This window comes from Bubalus kerabau, chromosome 8 (genome assembly GCF_029407905.1).
Source record: "Bubalus kerabau isolate K-KA32 ecotype Philippines breed swamp buffalo chromosome 8, PCC_UOA_SB_1v2, whole genome shotgun sequence".
Taxonomy (NCBI): domain Eukaryota; kingdom Metazoa; phylum Chordata; class Mammalia; order Artiodactyla; family Bovidae; genus Bubalus; species Bubalus kerabau.
In genome coordinates, this window is record NC_073631.1 from 111224855 (window position 1) to 111243999 (window position 19145).

At 38.8% G+C, this 19145-nt stretch overlaps 1 protein-coding gene and 1 long non-coding RNA gene across 2 annotated transcripts in view; one reads left to right on the forward strand and one right to left on the reverse strand.

Annotated features, from left to right (window-relative positions):
- Positions 1-16861, forward strand: part of LOC129659628 (uncharacterized) — a 63364-nt gene extending 46503 nt beyond the window's left edge. The window contains exons 2-3 of the long non-coding RNA XR_008718157.1: positions 8809-8953; positions 16432-16861. This is a non-coding gene — a long non-coding RNA (uncharacterized LOC129659628). The remainder of the gene's footprint in view (positions 1-8808; positions 8954-16431) is intronic.
- The window catches only part of TPK1 (thiamin pyrophosphokinase 1), a 383151-nt gene that overhangs the window by 1017 nt on the left and 362989 nt on the right, over positions 1-19145 (reverse strand). The window lies entirely within an intron of this gene.

The window sequence follows — 19145 nt, forward strand, 5'->3', positions numbered from 1 at the left end:
ACTTTGTTGAGAGTTACCAAAAAGCAATTAAGCACACACTTGGAATTAATAGATAATCTGTAAGTGAGATTCTAAAGCTGAAAGTTTCTATAACTTGCTGTGACCACTCCTCCTCGAGTGGGCTACTCTGTTTATCCGTTTGCAGTATATGTCAGTCTCAACACTAAATTTCAGTAAAGTGTTTTCTTTTTCTTCTTTACCAATTGTAAAACCAACATCCATTTCTGTAATAGGTTACTTACTTCCTTGCCTGCGTGCAATTTTAATTTTTTTGATGATTCAGAATTAAAATTTTAATATTTAATTAAGCTCTATAAAAAGGCAGTTTTAGTTTTGGTATAAATGATATGGGACAGAAAACTAATTATTAAAAAAAAAAAAAACAGTATAGGATTTGGGTTGTTTTTTCCCTCATAAAGAAAGACAAGCCAAAGTGAACAAGGCTTGCTTTGTGTAAAAATAATTGGAACTCAGAGGTCAAAAAGCAGACTTCCAGGTCATTACTTAATTGTCAAAGGTTTTGGAGTGATGTTGTATTATTAAAATTTATATATTTATAAATTACATAAATCTGTACACAAGTATATATATATATATTTCCTAACAAAAGTTTGCTGAAGTTAACATGTAGGAATCCATTGGTAACCTCATTTCCCTTTGCTTATAAAAGAGCAGTTCACATTATCGACATGACTGTCCTGTCAACATGCCCTGATATACTCAGAAGAAATCAGAAAGGGAAAAATAAATGCAGAGAAATAAACAAATGTCAAGAGCCAGAAAAAGCCTCTTTTTCTTCCGACAAAGTGCAACTATGAAGTTGCACAGCTTTGAAGTAAATAAAATAATTCAATTATAATGGTCCCTCCCCGCTAGAGGGAGCCTGTTATCCTTCTGAGGAAATCTTGAAAAGGCAATTTAAAAATTCAGAAACAGTATTATAGGATAATATATCATCAGTATTACCAGTTCACACAGGTTACTTTCTAAAGTCAAACTATTTCTTTTTCATAGTTGTCAACACGTTTACTAATGCAAACAGGAAGTTACAAACTGAAACTGCAGGAATGCAGAGTCAGGCTCATGCGACTGTTGCCCTAAGAGGCAATTCAGTGTTTTTGCCTCTCCAGTAATCTGGAGCTTTTCTTAGATGAGGTTTCTGAATGATATGAATAAACGTACACATTAAATTTACAAATCTAGCATAATTACATATACAGAGGGTTAGGGTGATGGTTGTGGAGGGAGTCACAGGAAGTCTGTTAAGGAAAGAAGCCTTGTTCTCCTAAAGGTTGGGGAACAGTTCACACATTTCATACCATTTATTCAGAAAGGCAATTTAGGGGGCTTCAGAGGACTAGCTTTAGAGCTGGAAACTCCCCAGCGGAGCACTGGGTACACACAACCCACCTGGACTCTGTGCGTTTAAGATTCTGTCTCTAATTAGGTTAAAACCCTAGTTTGTACCTGGCCTCAAAGCACAGGAGTACGAAATTACTGCTCTAGTTTGCTGTTGCACACAAATCCTTTCTGAAGGCAGAGTAGGGACTTTGGATTATCCTGGGTAGACAACTATATTATATATATTGGTTTTTCTAAGACATTGTTGCATCCTAAATAATTTTTAAATAGGAAAAGAACTGAAATAGCTTTATTAGGATATGAGAATGTACGGTTTTTACTTTGCATGAAATATCTGAGTTAGGACCATTTTTATCCAATCTTATAAATCAGGTTTTCCTTCCTTTTTTCCGCAATGTTTAAAATTCCACCAGGATCAGTTATTAAACATGTTTTAGTTGGTTTTGGGTGCTATAACAAAATGCATAGGCTGAGTGGTTTAAATAGCAGACATGATTTCTTGTAATTCAGAGGCTTGGAAAGCCCCAGATCAGGGTACCAGCATGGCTGGTTCAGGTAAGACCCCGCTTCCTGGCCGGTTTACAGATAGCTGCCTTCCTGCTGTATTCTCACATGGTGGAGAAATCTCACATGGAAGAGAAATCTCTTCCTCTTTTTGTAAGGGTGCTAATCCCATTATGAGGGTCCCATGAGGTTCTCATTATCTCCCAAAGGCTCCAGCTCCAAATACTGTCACATTGCGGATTATGGCTTCAGTACATGAATTTAGGGGGACACAAACACAATGGTTACAATCCCATAACAATGGTTATGTATTGTAACCATAACAATGGTTACAATTAATGGAAAGGTTACAATGAACTTCATTTGTCTCCACCTCTATGAAAAGTAGAATAAAAATGATAGAAAACAAAGATAAATAAACTGAATACACAAAATCATGAAATTCAGTTTACTCTGTCACTACAGTTATTTTGGAGTATGTTTTTTTCCAAAGAATTATGCTTTTAGACAAAACATTCAAGTCTCTTTTAGAAGAAAAGAAAATATTTTAATAAAGTATTTGAAATTAATACCAAACTCCCCTCTCCCCAAATGTCTGAAGGTCAATCATGAAATAAAATACATAAGATTGGCAGAGAGATAACTTCCTGTAGACAGCAATAAAACATATTACTTTTTATTATTTTTTCCTCTAGTTTTGAGAAAATTGACATATAATACTGTATACATTTAAGATGTATAGCACATATAATGACCTGTGCATACAGTATGAAATGATTTACAAAATAAGTTTAGTTAACATCCATTACCTTATATAATTACATTTTTTCCCTTGTGATGAGAACTTTATAATGTCTGCTCTCTTACCACTTTTCAAATATACCATACAGCATCGGCAAGGATTCTCACCATGTTGTATATTACATAGTCAGTACTTATCTATAACTGGAAGTCTGTATCGTCTGATCACTTTTATCTCATTCTCTCCACTCCCTGAGTCTGGCAATCACAAATCTGATATTTTTTCTATGAATCTGAGTCTTTCAGATACCACGTATAAGTGAGATCATATAGTATATATCTTTCTTATTTCCCTTAGCATAATACCCTCAAGGTCTGTTCATACTGTTGCAAATGGCAGGGTTTCCTTTTAATGACTGAACAGTATTCCACTATACACCACATTTTCTTTATCTGTCTGTTGATGGACACGTAGCTTGTTTCCATATCTTAGCTATTATAAGTAATGCTGTAATGAAGACAGGAGTGCAGTAATTTTTGGATGTAGGGATTTTGCTTCCTTTGGATATACACCCAGAAGTGGAATTGCTGGTAATATGGTAGATTTATGTTTAATTCTGAGAAACCTCCATACTGTTTTGCATGGTGGGTATACCAATATACATTCCCACCAACAGTGCACAAAGGTTCCTTTCTCTCCATGTCTTCTCCAGAATTTGTTCTCTCATCTTTTTGATGACAGCCAGTCTAATAGGTATAAGGTGATAACTTAGTGTGGTTTTAAGTTAATTTCCCTCATTAGTCATGTAAACTACCTTTTTCATACATCTATTGGCCTTCTGTATGTCTTCTTGGAAAAATGTTTATTCAGGTCCTTTGACAATTGGTTTTCTTCAGTTCTAGGAGTTCTTTATATATTTTGAATATTAACCCCTTCTCAGTATGATTTGCAAATATCTAATCCCATTGCTTTGGTTGTCTTTTTGTTTTGTTATTGTTTCTCTTGCTGTGCAGAAGCTTTTTAGTTTGATGTAGTCCCACTTGTTTTTTATTTTGCTCCCTGTGCTTTAGATATCATATGCAAAAAAATCATTGCCAAGACCCATGTCAGGAAGCATTATTCCTGTTTTCTTCCAGGAGTTTTATGGTTTTATTTAATGTCTTAATCCTTTACAAATTAATTTTTGGGGAGTGATGTAAAAATAGGAATCTAATTTCATTCTTTTACATGTGAATATCCAATTTCCCAGCACCATTTATTAGACAGTTTTTCTCCATTGAGTATTCTTGGTTCTCTTTTTGTATTAGCTCACTGTATATGCGTTGGTTCTCAATTCTGCTTCATTGGTTTATGTATCTTTTTATACCAGTAGCATAATGCTTTTATTGTTTCCCTGGTGGCTCAGATGGTAAACAATCTGTCTGCAATGCAGGAGACCTGTTTCGATCCCTGGGTTGGGAAGATTCCCTGGAGGAGGGCATGGCAACCCACTCCAGTATTCTCGCCTGGAGAATCTCCATGAACAGAGGAGCCTGGTGGTCTACAGTCCATGGGGTCGCAAAGAGTTGGACACTGAGTGACTGAGCGCAATGCTTTTGTTATTCTATCTTAATATATATATATTAGTATATATATATATATATACTAATATATTAGTATATATATACTAATATATTAGTATATATATACTATATATATTAGTATATATATACTATATATTAGTATATATATATATACTTAGTATAGTTTGAATTCAGGAACTGTGATGCCTCCAGCATTGTTTTTTTCTCAGTATTGCTTTGTCTATTCAGGGTTTTTTTTTTTTTTTTGTAGTTTCATATGAATTTTAGGATTTTTTTTTCTTCTGTAAAAATGCCATTGGAATCTTGACGGGGATTGAATCTATAGGTGGCTTTAAGTGGTACAGATATTTTAACAGTGTTCTTTCAATGCATGATCATGGAGTGTCTTTTCATTTATTTTACTCTTCAATTTCTTTCATCTGTATTACACTTCTCAATGTAGAGATCTTTCAGCACCTTGGTTAAATTTATTGCTAAGTATTTTACTGTTCTTGATACTATTGTAAATGAGAGTTTTTTTTTTTTTCCCCAGATAAGTCATTGTTAGTATATAGAAATATTTTTGATTTATGTATCTTGAATTTCATATCCTGCAACTTTACTGAATTCCTTGTTGACCTGACAGTTTTTTTGATTGAGTGTTTAGGCTTTTTCATGCATAAAATTGGAGAAGGCAATGGCACCCCACTCCAGTACTCTTGCCTGGAAAACCCCATGGACAGAGGAGCCTGGAAGGCTGCAGTCCATGGGGTCACTGAGGGTTGGACACAACTGAGCGACTTCACTTCCACTTTTCACTTTCATGCATTGGAGAAGGACATGGCAACCCACTCCAGTGTTCTTGCCTGGAGAATCCCAGGGATGGGGAGCCTGGTAGGTTGCCATTTATGGGGTCGCACAGAGAGTTGGACACGACTGAAGCGACTTAGCAGTAGAGCAGCATACATAAAATCATGTCATTTACAAACAAATTTATGTTTTCCTGTCCAATTTGGAAGATTTTTATTTTTCTTGCCTGATTTCTCTGGTTTGGACTTCCAGTGCTGTTGACTAGAAGTGATGAGAGTGGGCATCCTTGTCTTGTTCCTGGTCCTGGGGGAACAGTCCTCAGTCCTTCACCTTTGAGTATGGCATTAGGGGGGGGCTTGATATACATGGCCTCCCTTTATGTACTGAGGTGCATCTCTTTCCTCCAGCTGGTTTGTTGAGACTTTTTATAATGAACGGATGTTAAATTATGTCAAAACTTTTCCTGCATCTATTGAGATAATCGTATGATTTTTATCTTTCATTCTGTTAGTGTGACATATTGAATTTATTGGTATGCATATGTTGAACTGTTCTTGCATCCAGGAATGAATCCTGCTTGGTCAATGTGTATGATCCTTTTAATGTGCTGCTGAATTGGGTTGGCTGTTTTGTTGAAAAATTTTGCACTTATGTTTATCAGGGATATTGTTCTGTAGTTTTGTTTTTTTGAGGTGTCCTTATCTGGCTTTGGTGTCAGGGAAAAGCTAGCCTTGTGACATGAGTTTGGAAGTGTTCTCTTTTCTTCAATATTTTTGGATATTTTGAGGATTGGTGTTAATTATTCTTCAAATGTTTGGTAAAATTTATCAGTGAGAAGACATCTGGTCCTGGACTTTTCTTTTTCATGAGATTTTTGATTACTGATTCAATACTCTCCTAGTAATTGGTTTGTTCAGATTTTCTATTTCTTCCTAATTGAGTCATGATAGGTTCTGTGTATCTAGTAATTTATCTACTGTTTTTGTTGTTGGTGTATGGTTGGTCACTGAAGCTTCTTTATGAACCTTTGTATTTCTATATTATCAGAAAATCTCCCTCTTCCCCTTGGTTTATCTCAATAAACAAATATTTATTTTTTCAAAGAACCAGACCTTAGTTTTATTAATTCTTTCCCAATTGGTTTTCTAGTCTCTGTTTCCTTTTTTAATGCTCTAAACTCTATTTCCTTTTCTGCCTAACTTTAGGCTTAGTTTGTTCTTCATGTTCTGGATTCTTGAGGTGTAAAAGGTTATTTGAGATCTATTTTCTTGAGGTACACATTTACAGATATAAACTTTCCTCTGAGACCTACTTTTGCTGTACCTTATAAGTCTGTATGTTTTGGTTCTATTTTCAATTGTCTCAATATACCTTTTTTCATGTAATTTCATCTTTGATCTGTTGGTTTTTCAGGACAGTGTTAAGTATTTAACTTCCATGTATTCACAAGTTTTCTAGTTTTCCTTCTGTTATGATTTCCAGTTTCATACCATTGTGGTCAGAGAAGATATTTGATAAGATTTCAGTCTTTGTGAATTTGCTAAAACTTGTTTTGTGGCCTAACATATGATCATGCTAGAAAATGTTCTGAGTGCACTTGAGAAGAATGTGTATCCTGCTGTTATTAGACACAATATTCTGTGTATGTCTGTTACAACTTAGTCAAGTGTTGTTCAAATCCATTGTTTCCTTACTGATTTTCTGTCTAGATGATCTGTCTTTGTGACCCCATGGACTATACAGTCCATGGAATTCTCCAGGCCAGAATACTGGAGTGGGTAGCTTTTCCTTTCTCCAGGGAATTTTCCCAACCCAGGGATCAAACCTAGGTCTCCCACATTGCAGATGTATTCTTTACCAGCTGAGCCACCAGGAAGCCCCCATTATTAACCATGGGGCATTAAAGTCCCCAACTATTTGTTGTTAATTTCTGTTTATTTCTCCTTGTAGTTCTGCTTTATATAGTTAGGTGATCTAATGTTGGGTGGGTGCCTAAATATTTACAATTGGTATATCTTCTTGATGGAGTGACCCCTTTATCATTATATAGTGACATTCTTTTTATCATTTTTAGCTTCATTTCAGTTCAGTTGCTCAGTCGTGTCTGACTCTTTGCAACCCCACGGACTGCAGCATGCCAAGCTTCTTCCCTGTCCATCCCCAACTCCCGGAGCTTACTCAAACTCATGTCCATTGAGTCGGTGATGCCATCCAACCATCTCATCCTCTATCGTCCCCTTCTCCTCCTGCCTTCAATCCTTCCCAGCATCAGGGTGTTTTCCATGGAGTCAGTTCTTTGCATCAGGTGACCAAAGTATTGGAGTTTCAGCTTCAGCGTCAGTCCTTCCACTGAATATTCAGGACTGATTTCCTTTCGGATGGACTGGTTGGATCTCCTTGCAGTCCAAGGGACTCTCAAGAATCTTCTCCAACACCACAGTTCAAAAGCATCAATTCTTCGGCACTCAGCTTTCTTTATAGTCCAACTCTCACATCCATACTGGAAAAGCCATAGCTTTGACTAGATGGACCTTTGTTGGCAAACTAATGTCTCTGCTTCTTAATGTGCTGTCTAGGTTGGTCATAGGTTTCTTCCAAGGAGCAAGCATCTTTTAATTTCATAGCTGCAGTTACCATATGCAGTGATTTTGGAGCCCCCAAACACAGAGTCTCTCATTGTTTCCATTATTTCCCCGTCTATTTGCCAGGAAGTGATGGGACCAGATGCCATGATCTTAGTTTTCTGAATATTGAGCTTTAAGCCAACTTTTTCACTCTCCTCTTTCACTTTCATCAAGAGGCTCTTTAATTCCTCTTCACTTTCTGCTATAGGGGTGGTATCATCTGCATTTCTGAGGTTATTGATATTTCTCCCAGCAATCTTGATTGCACTTGTGCTTCATCTAGCCTGGCATTTTGCACGGTGTACTCTGCATATAAGTTAAATAATCAGGGTGACAATATACAGCCTTGACTTAACTCCTTTCCTGATTTGGAACCAGTCTGTTAGTCTATGTCCAGTTCTAACTGTTGCTTCCTGACCTGCATACAGATTTCTCAGGAGGCAGGTCAGGTGGTCTGGTATTCCCATCTCTTTCTGAATTTTCCACAGTTTGTTGTGATTCACACAGTCAAAAGCTTTGGCGTAGTCAATAAAGCAGAAGTTTTTCTGGAACTCTCTTGCTTTTTTGATGATCCAATAGCTGTTGGCAAATTGATCTCTGGTTCCTGTCTTTTCTAAATCCAGCTTGAAAATCTGGAAGTTCATGCATGGTTCATGTACTGTTGAAGCCTGGCTTAGAGAATTTTGAGCATTACTTTGCTAGCGTGTGACATGGGTGCAACTGTGTGGTAGTTTGAGCATTCTTTGGCATTGCCTTTCTTTGGGATTGGAATGAAAACTGACCTTTTCCAGTCCTGTGGCCACTGCTGAGTTTTCCAAATTTGCTGGCATATTGAGTGCAGCACTTTTACAGCATCATCTCTTAGGATTTGAAATAACCTCAAATGGAATTAGCTTAGTGTCTATTTTTCCTGATATGAGTATGGCTACTCTTGCAGTGGAAAGGAAAAAAGAGGAATTAAGTTTTTATTCTTTCCCTTTCTTGAGATCAAAGAAGAGAAACAAAACAGTGAGCAAGGCCTGAACATTCGTCGTTTTTTGTTTTCACTTTATGTGCTCCTAACTCTGAATGTCTATAACTAAGTCTGCTATTCTGTCCCCTAACTCTGTATGAGCTATACGTTTCGCACCTATTGTTCTTAGACTCTATGCAAAATACGTCCTGTAACTGGTGCTCATCTTTACAGCAGTCTCTTGTCTTGTAGTTACCCATCAGAAAGAAGGCTGTAGAGCCACGGAATCATCAGACTCAGCTACTGGGGTACTGACACCAGTCTATGGTTTTGAAACAATGCAAGAGGAAGAAGACAAGATCCAAACACCTTTGTTCCTTATCGGCGACCCCTGACGGTGAGCCTTCATCTTCTATAAGCCCCTAGACTCCTCATGGAGGGGGGAGCACATTTCTTGAGGGAGAAGCCTACTGTGTTCCCCTCTCTGCTGGCTGAGAATTAAAGGCACCTTTCTATTTCGTCCAGACTGTCTCTGTAATTTTTATTCAGCTTTGGTGGGTAGTAAAAGCCAAATTTTGGGGCAGCAACGCTACCTTTGTTTTCTTGGTTATCATTTGCTTGAAATACCTTTTTTTCGTCCTTTCAGTGTCTTTAAAGTGAACCTTTTTGTGGGCAGTATATTTTTTTATTTTGGTTTTTAAGTCCGTCAGCTAATTCTGTGTCTTTGATTGAAGAATTTTATCCCTTATGGTTAAAGTAATTATTGCTGGTCCTGTTTTGTTATTTTGCTGTTTTGTAGCGCCGCTGTTCCTTGCTTCTTATCCTGCTGCCTTTTTTTGTGATGATGACTTTTTGTACTGGTATACTTTTACTTTTTCATGATCTTTTGTGTAACAAGCTTTTCCTCTGTGGTCACCATGAGCCTTATATAAACCGTCTTACAATTATGATATCCTATTTTCAGCTGATGACAACTTCAATAGCATTTCTGCAATTACAGTTTACTTCGTCCTCTGTCATGTTACAGTTTACATATGTTTTTATATTGTGTATACAGTAACAACTGTAGGAGTTACGGCTTCTTAATACTTTTTTTAAACTTTTAAACCAGAGTTGTAAGAGAATTATGTGCCACTATTACCAAATTAAATAATCTGATTTTGATTATTTACCAATACCAGGAAGTTATATACCCATGTTCATCTGATTTTATGATGTAAATAAGCATTGTTTTATTTCTGCATGAAGAACTCCCTTTAGCATTTCTTGTAAGCCAGGCCTAGTGGTGATAAACTCATTCAGCTTTTGTTTGTTCAGCCAATTATGCCTTCATTTCTGAAGGACAGCTTTGCCAGATATAGAATTGACAGATTTTTTCCTTCCAATATTTTGAGTATATTATCCCATTCTCTCCTGGCCTGATAAATTTCTTTTGAGAAATCTGCCCATTATGGGAATTCCCTTAAATAAAATGTGTTCCTTTCTCTCACTGCGTTGAAAAGTCTTTTTTGTCATTGACTTTTAGAACTATTTGGGTCACTCTATTGATATTTGATGTCCTTTGGGCCTCATAAATCCAAATGTCCATTTCTCTCCTTATTTTTCAACGAGTATTGCTTTATATGGGCTTCCTTGGTGGCTCAGATGGTAAAGAATCTGCCTGCAATGCGGGAGATCTGGGTTTGATCCCTGGGTTGGGGAGATCCCCTGGAGGAGGGCATGGCAACCCACTCAGTATTCTGGCCTGGAGAATCCCCATGGACAGAGGAGCCTGGTGGGCTACAGTCCGTGGATTTGCAAAGAGTCAGACTTGACTGAGCAACTAAGCCCAGCACACATTGCTTTTATATATTTTCTGCCCCTTTATCATCCTGGGGTACACATAATGCAGATACTGTTTCTTTTGATGGTGTCCCATAAGTCACACAGGGCTTTCTTCAACTCTTTTCCTCTGATGGAATAATTTCAAATGCCCTGTCATTGCTTCTTTCTACTGTATGGTCAATTCTGATTTTAAAGCTCTCTACTGAATTTTTCGAGTTCAGTCATTATATTCTTTAGATCGAGGACTTCTGTTTAGTTTATTTTTGATGGTTCCCATTTTTTGTTGATCTCATTTTGTTCATGCATTTTTCCCCCCTGATTTCATTATCTGTCTTCTTATAGTTCACTAAACTTCTTTAAGAGGATCATTCTGAATTCTTTGAATTTCATGGATTTCCATTTCTTTAGGGCCCTTTGTTGGCATTTTACTGTAACAGATTCCACTGGTACTATTATGTTTACCTGATTTTTCCTGATCCCTGGTTTCTTACACTGGTATCTGCACATATGAGTAAACAGTCTCTTCTTCTAGACTTAACAGGTTACATTTGGCAGACAGTCCTTCCAATCAGCTCAGCTTGGGATTGTGGACATGTGAGCTGGCAGACCCCTTGGACAGGTGGGGCTTGCCATCAGGGTGGCCTTTGTGGGCAAGGCCACTGCCTGAGTGCTGAAGTTGTAGGGTGTGTGCTGTGGCTGGACAGGACTGCTGGCTTGGTTCACAAGACACAGAGGGGGCTCTGTGGTTGCCTGGGTTCTCTGGTCAGGCTGTCTGGGTGGGTAGGACTGGGCACTGTACTTGTCAGAGCTGTGGTTATGAATTGGCTCGCCTGCTTGACCAGGACCACCGAATGGGCCCCAGTCAGCAGAGCCCATTGTTTAAGGACCTAACTGTGCACCAGATCCTTTGGCCAGACAGTTGCTGGTTTTGCAGCGCAGAAGGTGAGACACACTGGTCCCATTCTCTGCTCGAGTAGCACTGCAGGTGGGGCTGGAGGACAGGCCCCACAGTTTCCATGTGCAGGAGGGTGCTTCAGCCTCACCCTTGCCTTCTAGGATTGTCACAACGGTGTCTTGTCTGTGGATAGTTGTTAGGGCTTCTTGTGAAGGCGACTGAAGTGGGGAATGACCCATGTTTCCATCTTCACGATGTCACTCCTTCACAGATTACTGTTTCATTTCTACCCCAGAGGACTGGCTGGCCGAACATTTAATTTCAATTCAACATTTAAAACACTCAAATTCAAAATTTTTTCCATTTTTGTTTGTACAGAGTACAGAGGAACTAAATATAGTTGTCCTAAGACAACCAGTCAGCCTGTTTTTAACTGTAGACAAAAAATAAAAATGATAGCTATATGTGAGACTATAAGCAACGATGTAATGTGTGATAAACGTAACCTAAAATTGCTTGCTCTGTTTGAATATGAAAGTTGTGTCTTATCTATTAGCTTCAAAGACATCACCATCGATTGTTTTAAGGAAAAACCGTAGTCTAATGATAATAAGGATATTGGCTTGTGAGGACTGGTTAAATTCCTCTTCCAGTGAAATTTAATGTGAATTATATTATGGAACACAGAAGCGTAGTCTGACTTTTGAGACTTTCATGTTTTAGAGAAATAGAAGTGAAAAAGATGGGCAACATTAAAATTGATTTTATAATTTTCATCCATTATCTCAAAGTTTTCTTTCCCGGAGCAAAGGATGAGAACTAGGCACTTAATATTCTATTGCTCTCAGTGATGTCCCACAGCTTTTCCCCAAAGCTGGAAAGACAGAAGACTGCAAAGCCGAGGTTGGCAAACTGGCAAAATTCAAATATCCAGCTCTCTTCCCGTCAGCTGGAGGGAAGGAGGGCCATTTGCCCTGGATTCCAGCCCACGTCACTTCTGTAAGAGTGAGGCCGTGTTCTTTTGAAGTGGGTGAGTGCGTGTGTGCTAGTCACTTTAGTCGTGTCCAGTTCTTTGCAACCCTATGGACTGCGGCCCGTCAGGTACCTCTCTCTGTCCATTGGATTCTCCAGGCAAGAACACTGGAGTGGGTTGCCCCAGGGATCAAACCTGCATCTCCTGCATTGAGGGCAGATTCTTTGCCACTGAGCCACTGGGGAAGCCCCTCAGATGTGGGTGACAGTGTGTAAAGGAGTCCTTTGGAGGCGTCTGAAACACTCAAACATAGGAAAGCAAGAGCGGCAAGCACTTGATCCCTCTGCACCTGTGTGACCATTTTGCTTAGATGCCACCAAGGAGGCATCTCGCTGTCAAAACCTATGAGCCCCTTCATGATGTTAGTAGGTCAGACCGAGGATTAAATCATGGCTCTCCCACTCTCTAGTTCTATGAACTTGGTTATTTAACTTTCCAACTTCAGTTTCCTCATATGTGCAAAGTGTGGATAATCATGTCTACTTCACAGAGAAGCTGTACAGATTATATAGTCAAAATTCTAACACATAATAAGTATTCAAGAAATTTTCATCCCTTTTGCTTTCTTCTGTTATTCTGCCAATAAGATCAGAATTTCCTCTCCTACCTTAACAGTCTTTTAAAATGGAAAAAAAAAAAAAAAAAGAGAGAGGTCATGATTTGAACAATTAGCAAATGCCTTAATTCAGCTACTAGTTTATAGCCAGCTGATACACAAAATGAGATAAACTCTGCCAGGCTAGGTTATGTGTGGTACTTAGAATCATTTCAGGTGTCGTCTGCATACATGTATAAACTTATGTGTTTGACATGTAATCATGAAGGTTGCAGACCGTGTGCTGGCACTAAGGATACAGGCATGAGTGTGGATGCCTTCAAGGACTTGACCTTTTAGTAAAAGGTAAAGATGTGTATATAGTCTGATTCAGGAGATGCAATGGAAGCGTGAGGCAGGAGCTAATGAGGTTGGAGCCAAAATGGGTTGTACATTCTAATGGGAGGCCACAGACATCCCATCCCCCAGAAGCCTGGCTTCCCCCAAATCTGTAAGTTTAAGAAATTATTAAAAAGGTAATGCAAACATATCTAAAATCCAATAAAACTGAGGGAGTAAAAGAGAAGGAAGTGAACAAGCTTTGGGAGATGCTTGGCAAAGAAGTGGTATTTCAGATGGAGTAATTCTCCTTCATTCAAGACATTATCTGAGCACTTATGTGTTCAAGGTACAGCGGGTTTTTATCTGCAATTTACAGATGAGGAAAATGAAGCTCAAGAGGTTAAATCCACAGGCTATGATGATCATAAAAGTTGTTAGACACATGTTACTAAGGGAGGTTAAAGCAGTACTTTGAAGCGTTCTAAAAAAAAAAAAAGAACTGACGCTGGTCTTCCCCTAAGTGCAGAACTGTCAGTAGCCTGACGGAGGAGGGTAAGTGCATGCCGTGGTGAGACCAATAAAACCGCTCTCAAGACTTAAAGGAATACTGTCTCTTCCGTACAGACACATGTTTAATGAACCTATTATGATGAATCTCTAGGTTCCCTACCATCTTGGAATATTAGGTTAAGTTCTAGGAGCTAATTAGACTTACTGGACATCATTAACTATTTCAGATATAATGGAACCACTGTATGCTCTATATCCATCAATTATTCTCTGAAGATGCTCAGCCTATTGAGAGTAATGGCTGTACATGAAGAAAATGTGACTCAGGTTTTGTTAGCAGCAAAGCAAACCATCTGCCTCTAAAACCAATTCTCTGTGATTGGTCTTTACACTTTTAATTTTTTGAACTGCAGATTTAAAAAATGTCTCTATGTACATAGGTGAGACAGACTTTCTATTTAAAATTGCTAATTTACATTTTAAAATAGGAACTCGGAGTAGGAGTATTATTATTAAAACAGCATTTATATTATGCTGTTATAAAATGCATTTATATTATGGTGGCTCTTGAAAATTTTCAAAAATTAAATTGATATATTGCTTTTTCATTTTCTTGAAGGCAGAAAGTCAGACTGTTTCTAGTTTTGATGTGTAGAGTATATGAAACGTCTACTCTCTTAGCAAGTGTCAAATATTCAACTCACTATGCTTTGTTAACTGCAGTCACTATGCTATATTATCACATCCCCATGACTCATTTATTTTATGGCTGCACCTGGTGATCACTTTCACGCATTTCTCCCATCCTTTCACCCCACCCCCCGACTTCTGGCAATCACTGGTATGGTCTTTGTATCTGAGACTGGTTTTTATTGAGTGTTTTAGATTCCACATATAAATCAGATCACCCTGTATTTCTTTCTCTGATGTATTTCACTTAGCATAATGCCCTCAAGGTCCATCCATGTTGCTGCAAGTGGCAAGATTTCCTTCTTTTTATGGCTGAATAATATTCCTGTGTGTATGTATAAAATCTCACATTTTCTTTATCCATTTATCCATTGATGGACACAGTTGTTCAAGTTGTTTCCGTGGCTTGACTATTGCAAATAATACTGCAGCAAACACGAGGGCAAAAATAGCCGTTCAAGTTGGTGTTTTCCTTTTCTTTGGATTAAACGCCCACAAGTGGGACTGCTGGGTTAGATAAAGTGCTATTCTCGACCTGTGGAGGAACCTCAATACTGCTTTCCATAGTGGCTACACCACAGTGCACAGGGCTTCCCTTTTCTCTACAGCCCCAGCAACACTTGCTATCTTTTTTGATAAGAAGAGGAGTCCAGCAGGTGTGAGTGAATATAGCTGACTGTGGCTTTGATTTGCAGTTCCCTGATGATTAGGCGAAAAGGCTATTCAGATCCCCTGCCCATTTTTTAAATGGATTGTTTGGATTTTTACTATCGAGTTGTGTGAGTTCTTTATATATTTTAGACATTAATACCATATTTATGATTGGCAAATATTTTCTCCCTTTTAGTAGGTTGAGTTTTCATTTTGTTAATGGTTTCCTCTGCAGAAGATGGCTTCCTTTCCTGCACAGAGGCTTTTTATACTTTAATGTAGTCCCATTTATTTATTTTTTGCTTCTGTTGTCTTTGCTTTTGGGGTCAAATCCAAAAAAAATCATTGCCAAGTAAATGGCAAGGCACTTTTTCTGTACGTTTTCTTCTTGGAGTTTTATGGGTTCAGGTCTTATGTTAAAACCTTTAATCCATTTTCAGTTCATTTTTGTGTGTGGTGTAAGATAGAGGTCCAGTTTCATTCCTTTGCATGTGGCCATCTACTTTTCCCTACAGCATTTCTTTCTCCATTGTATTCTTGGCTTTATTGTCAAAAATTAGTTGACCATATATGCATGGGTTTATTTTTGGGGCTGTTTGGGTCCACTGATCTGTGTGTCTTCTTTTATGCCAATATCATACTATTTGATTATTACAGCTTTGTTATATACATCAGGAAGCATGATGCCTCTGGCTTTGTTAAGATTGCTCTGGCAATTTGAGGTCTTTTGTGTTTCCATACAAATTATATGATTGTTCTATGTGAAAAATGCCACTGGAATTTTGATAGGTACTGCAATGAATCTGCAGATTGTTCTGAGTAGTATACACATTTTAACAATAATAATTTTTCTATTAATGGAATATCTTTCCATTTATTTTGTTGCCGTTGTTCAGTTACTCAGTCGTGTCCAACTCTTTGCGACCCCATCTGCAGCACACCAGGCTTCCCTGTCCTTCACCATCTCCCGGAGCTTGCTCAAACTCATGTCCATTGAGTTGGTGATGCCATTCAACCATCTCCTCCTCTGTCATCCCCTTCCATTTATTTTAGTCTTATTGAATTTCTTCTAACTATGTCTTACAGTTTTCAGTGTGGAGATCTTTCACCTCCTGGGTTAAATTTATTTAGGCATTTAATATCTAGGTTTTCTTTTTGATGAAATTGTAAATGAAAATTTTTTTAGTTCCTCTTTCTGATAATTTATTATTAGTATATTGAAGCACAACAAATGTTTGTATTGATTTTTTTTGTATCCTACAACTTCACTGAATTCATTTATTGGTTATAACAGGTTTTTGGTGAAGTTGTTAGGGTTTTCTCTATGTAATGTCATGTAATTTGCAAATAGTAACAATTTTACTTTTTCTTTTCCAATTCCAATTTTTTCTTTAGGTTTGAAATATTTCAATATTAAAATTTAGACAAAAATTTGGGAAACTGCCTAAGAACTTGTGGAGGGAAAGGGTTTTCATCTTGTTCACCTTGATTCCTCCAAAGCTGAAGTGATACCATTATAAGAATCAAAGCAAGAGACAGATGCTCACTGATTTGAAGGGCTTTAAAATAAATCTGGATGGAAGACAATGAATACTAAATTGAGGAAGAAATCAGCTGGCTTTTGATACCTACATCACAGCTTCTTGGAAGAGCCATAAGAAAGGCGGGTTTGAATCCTGGGTCAGAAAGATCCCCCGGAGGAGGGCATGGCAACCCACTCCAGATTCCTGGAGAATCCCATGGACAGAAGAGCCTGGGGGGCTACAGTCCACAGGGCCACAAAGAGTTGGACATGACTGAAGCAAATTAGCACGCATGCATGGAAGAGAGATGCAGAGTGCTCAGCTGCTATGTGGGAAGCAGTCCTTCCTTTGTCAACCTACTGAAGCTCAGCAAGGACAACCTTTACTTACACTTATTGATGCAGGAGGACCTGAAAATTAACCTGAATTATATCCCAGAACTTTTCAGCACCTGGGCAGTGATAAGAGGAGACTTACTACTGATTGTTATGCAGGGCTCTGATAATAAGTCCTTTCTTTCAGGCTCTTATCTCTCAAAATCCTCATCTGTAAGACTCCTCCCAAGGTGAGCACTGGTCACCTCTCTATCCTGACAACTAATCCTTCCTTGAACTCAAATGACTAAGGAAGGGCTATTATAATTCTATTTGAAAGTGGCTGCATTTATCTTCATCTCTCGGAAGTCACACATTCTCCTTGCCCTTGGATTAGAGCCTTCATTAGAAGGCTCCTGATGTTCAATTTTTCTTCCATCTCCCACATTTCCTGTGTCCTGTCTCCACAGCCTGCTGTTCGGAAAAACAGACCAAGGAAACGCTGCTGCCTGGGGGAATCAAGGCTGATTAGGCCAGTTAGAAAAATGCCTCCCAGCATTAGGACTTTCAAATGCTCAGGCTTCTCCAAAATAAACAAAAGTTATCGTTTCTCTTTGTTAAAAAGAAAATGTGTTAGGTCATTAAATGCACTAAATTCTACTTACAGCCCCCAGGTTGCAGTTAAAGAGCCAAATAAAGCTATTTTTAGGGAAAAAAATACTTTCTGGGCTTATGAAATAAAAAAGGGCCCTCCAAATCCATAAAATGTGACCTGTTTACATTCATAATTGGTGGCAAAATGAATGATCTGTGTAGAACTGGACCAAAATTTTTCAGTGTGAAGAGTCCATATCAGATTTAAATGTGCATGCAAAGAGGGGGTGGAGAAGGCGATGGCACCCCACTCCAGTACTCTTGCCTGGAAAATCCCATGGACGGAGGAGCCTGGTGGGCTGCAGTCCATGGGGTTGCATAGAGTCAGACATGACTGAGCGACTTCACTTTGACTTTTCACTTTCATGCATTGGAGAAGGAAATGGCAACCCACTCCAGTGTTCTTGCCTGGAGAATCCCAGGGACGGGGGAGCCTGGTGGGCTGCCGTCTATGGGGTCGCATAGAGTCGGACATGACTGAAGCGACTTAGCAGCAGCAGCAAAGAGGGGTACATTAGTCTGTCCAAAGGCTGCTCTGAGCTGATTTACTTTGCTCTGTTTTCTTTCGCCTCCTGGGGCCCTGCCCTGCCACCTGTGGACGCTGGTGCACCCCCAAAACATTCACACAGAGGGGAGAACGCTGGCTATATATGGCAAAGGTCATCCCAATTTGTTGCTGACCAGCTGTAGAACACTAGACAAGTCATCTTGTGCTCACGGCCTCAAGTACCAAAAAAAAAACAGGGTTGACCTTTCCACTGCCATGTTCCTCAGGTGACCTCAGTTCAGCATCTGGATGCAAAATGCCAATAATACCTGTCCTCCATTACCTCTACCACAGCTGTTGTGAAGATAAAGGGGTTAATGCTGATAAAGAGCTTTGACTTCTCCATTAAAAGTATTGAAAATTTGTTGTGTTATCATCAGCATTTCATCTGCGTGGAGGCAGCTTTAAAGTGGCATTTGCTTCTATCCTTCAAATGTCAACAGAGATTATTCTAAGTCCATCAAACAGATGGAAATGGCATAGAAAAGTGAAGAAAGAAAAGAATATGTGAGGTAGGAAAGGAAAATTACTTAACATCAATCTCAGACCTCAGGTGACATCCACACAATCTATGCTGTTTTAGGATTTACCAGTCAAATCAGATAACCCTTAGCAGACTGACAAATAAAAAACATATAAACATTATGCTCAGAAAAAGGCATAACCATATTGGGAGGACTGTTACAGGATGCTGTGAGGGACAAGATGAGAATGACATGTGTGGGCTTGGAAAAAGACAGTGGCGGCCCCCAAAAACTGCTTTGAAGGACGTAACTTATTTGAATAAGATTCGATTAAATCAGTCTATAAACCAGCCTATGTATGTGCTCTGTACTCAGCTTCATCTGACTCTTTGCAACCCCATGGACTGTAGCCCGCCAGGCTCTTCTGTCCATGGAATTTTCCAGGCAAGAATACTACAACGGGTTGTCATTTCCTACTTCAGGGGATCTTCCCCACCCAGGGATCAAACCTGAGTCTCTTGAGTCTCCTGCAATGGCAGGCAGATTCTTCACCACTGCACCACTTGGGATGCCCAGTCTATTAATACTTAATGCATAATGACATCTG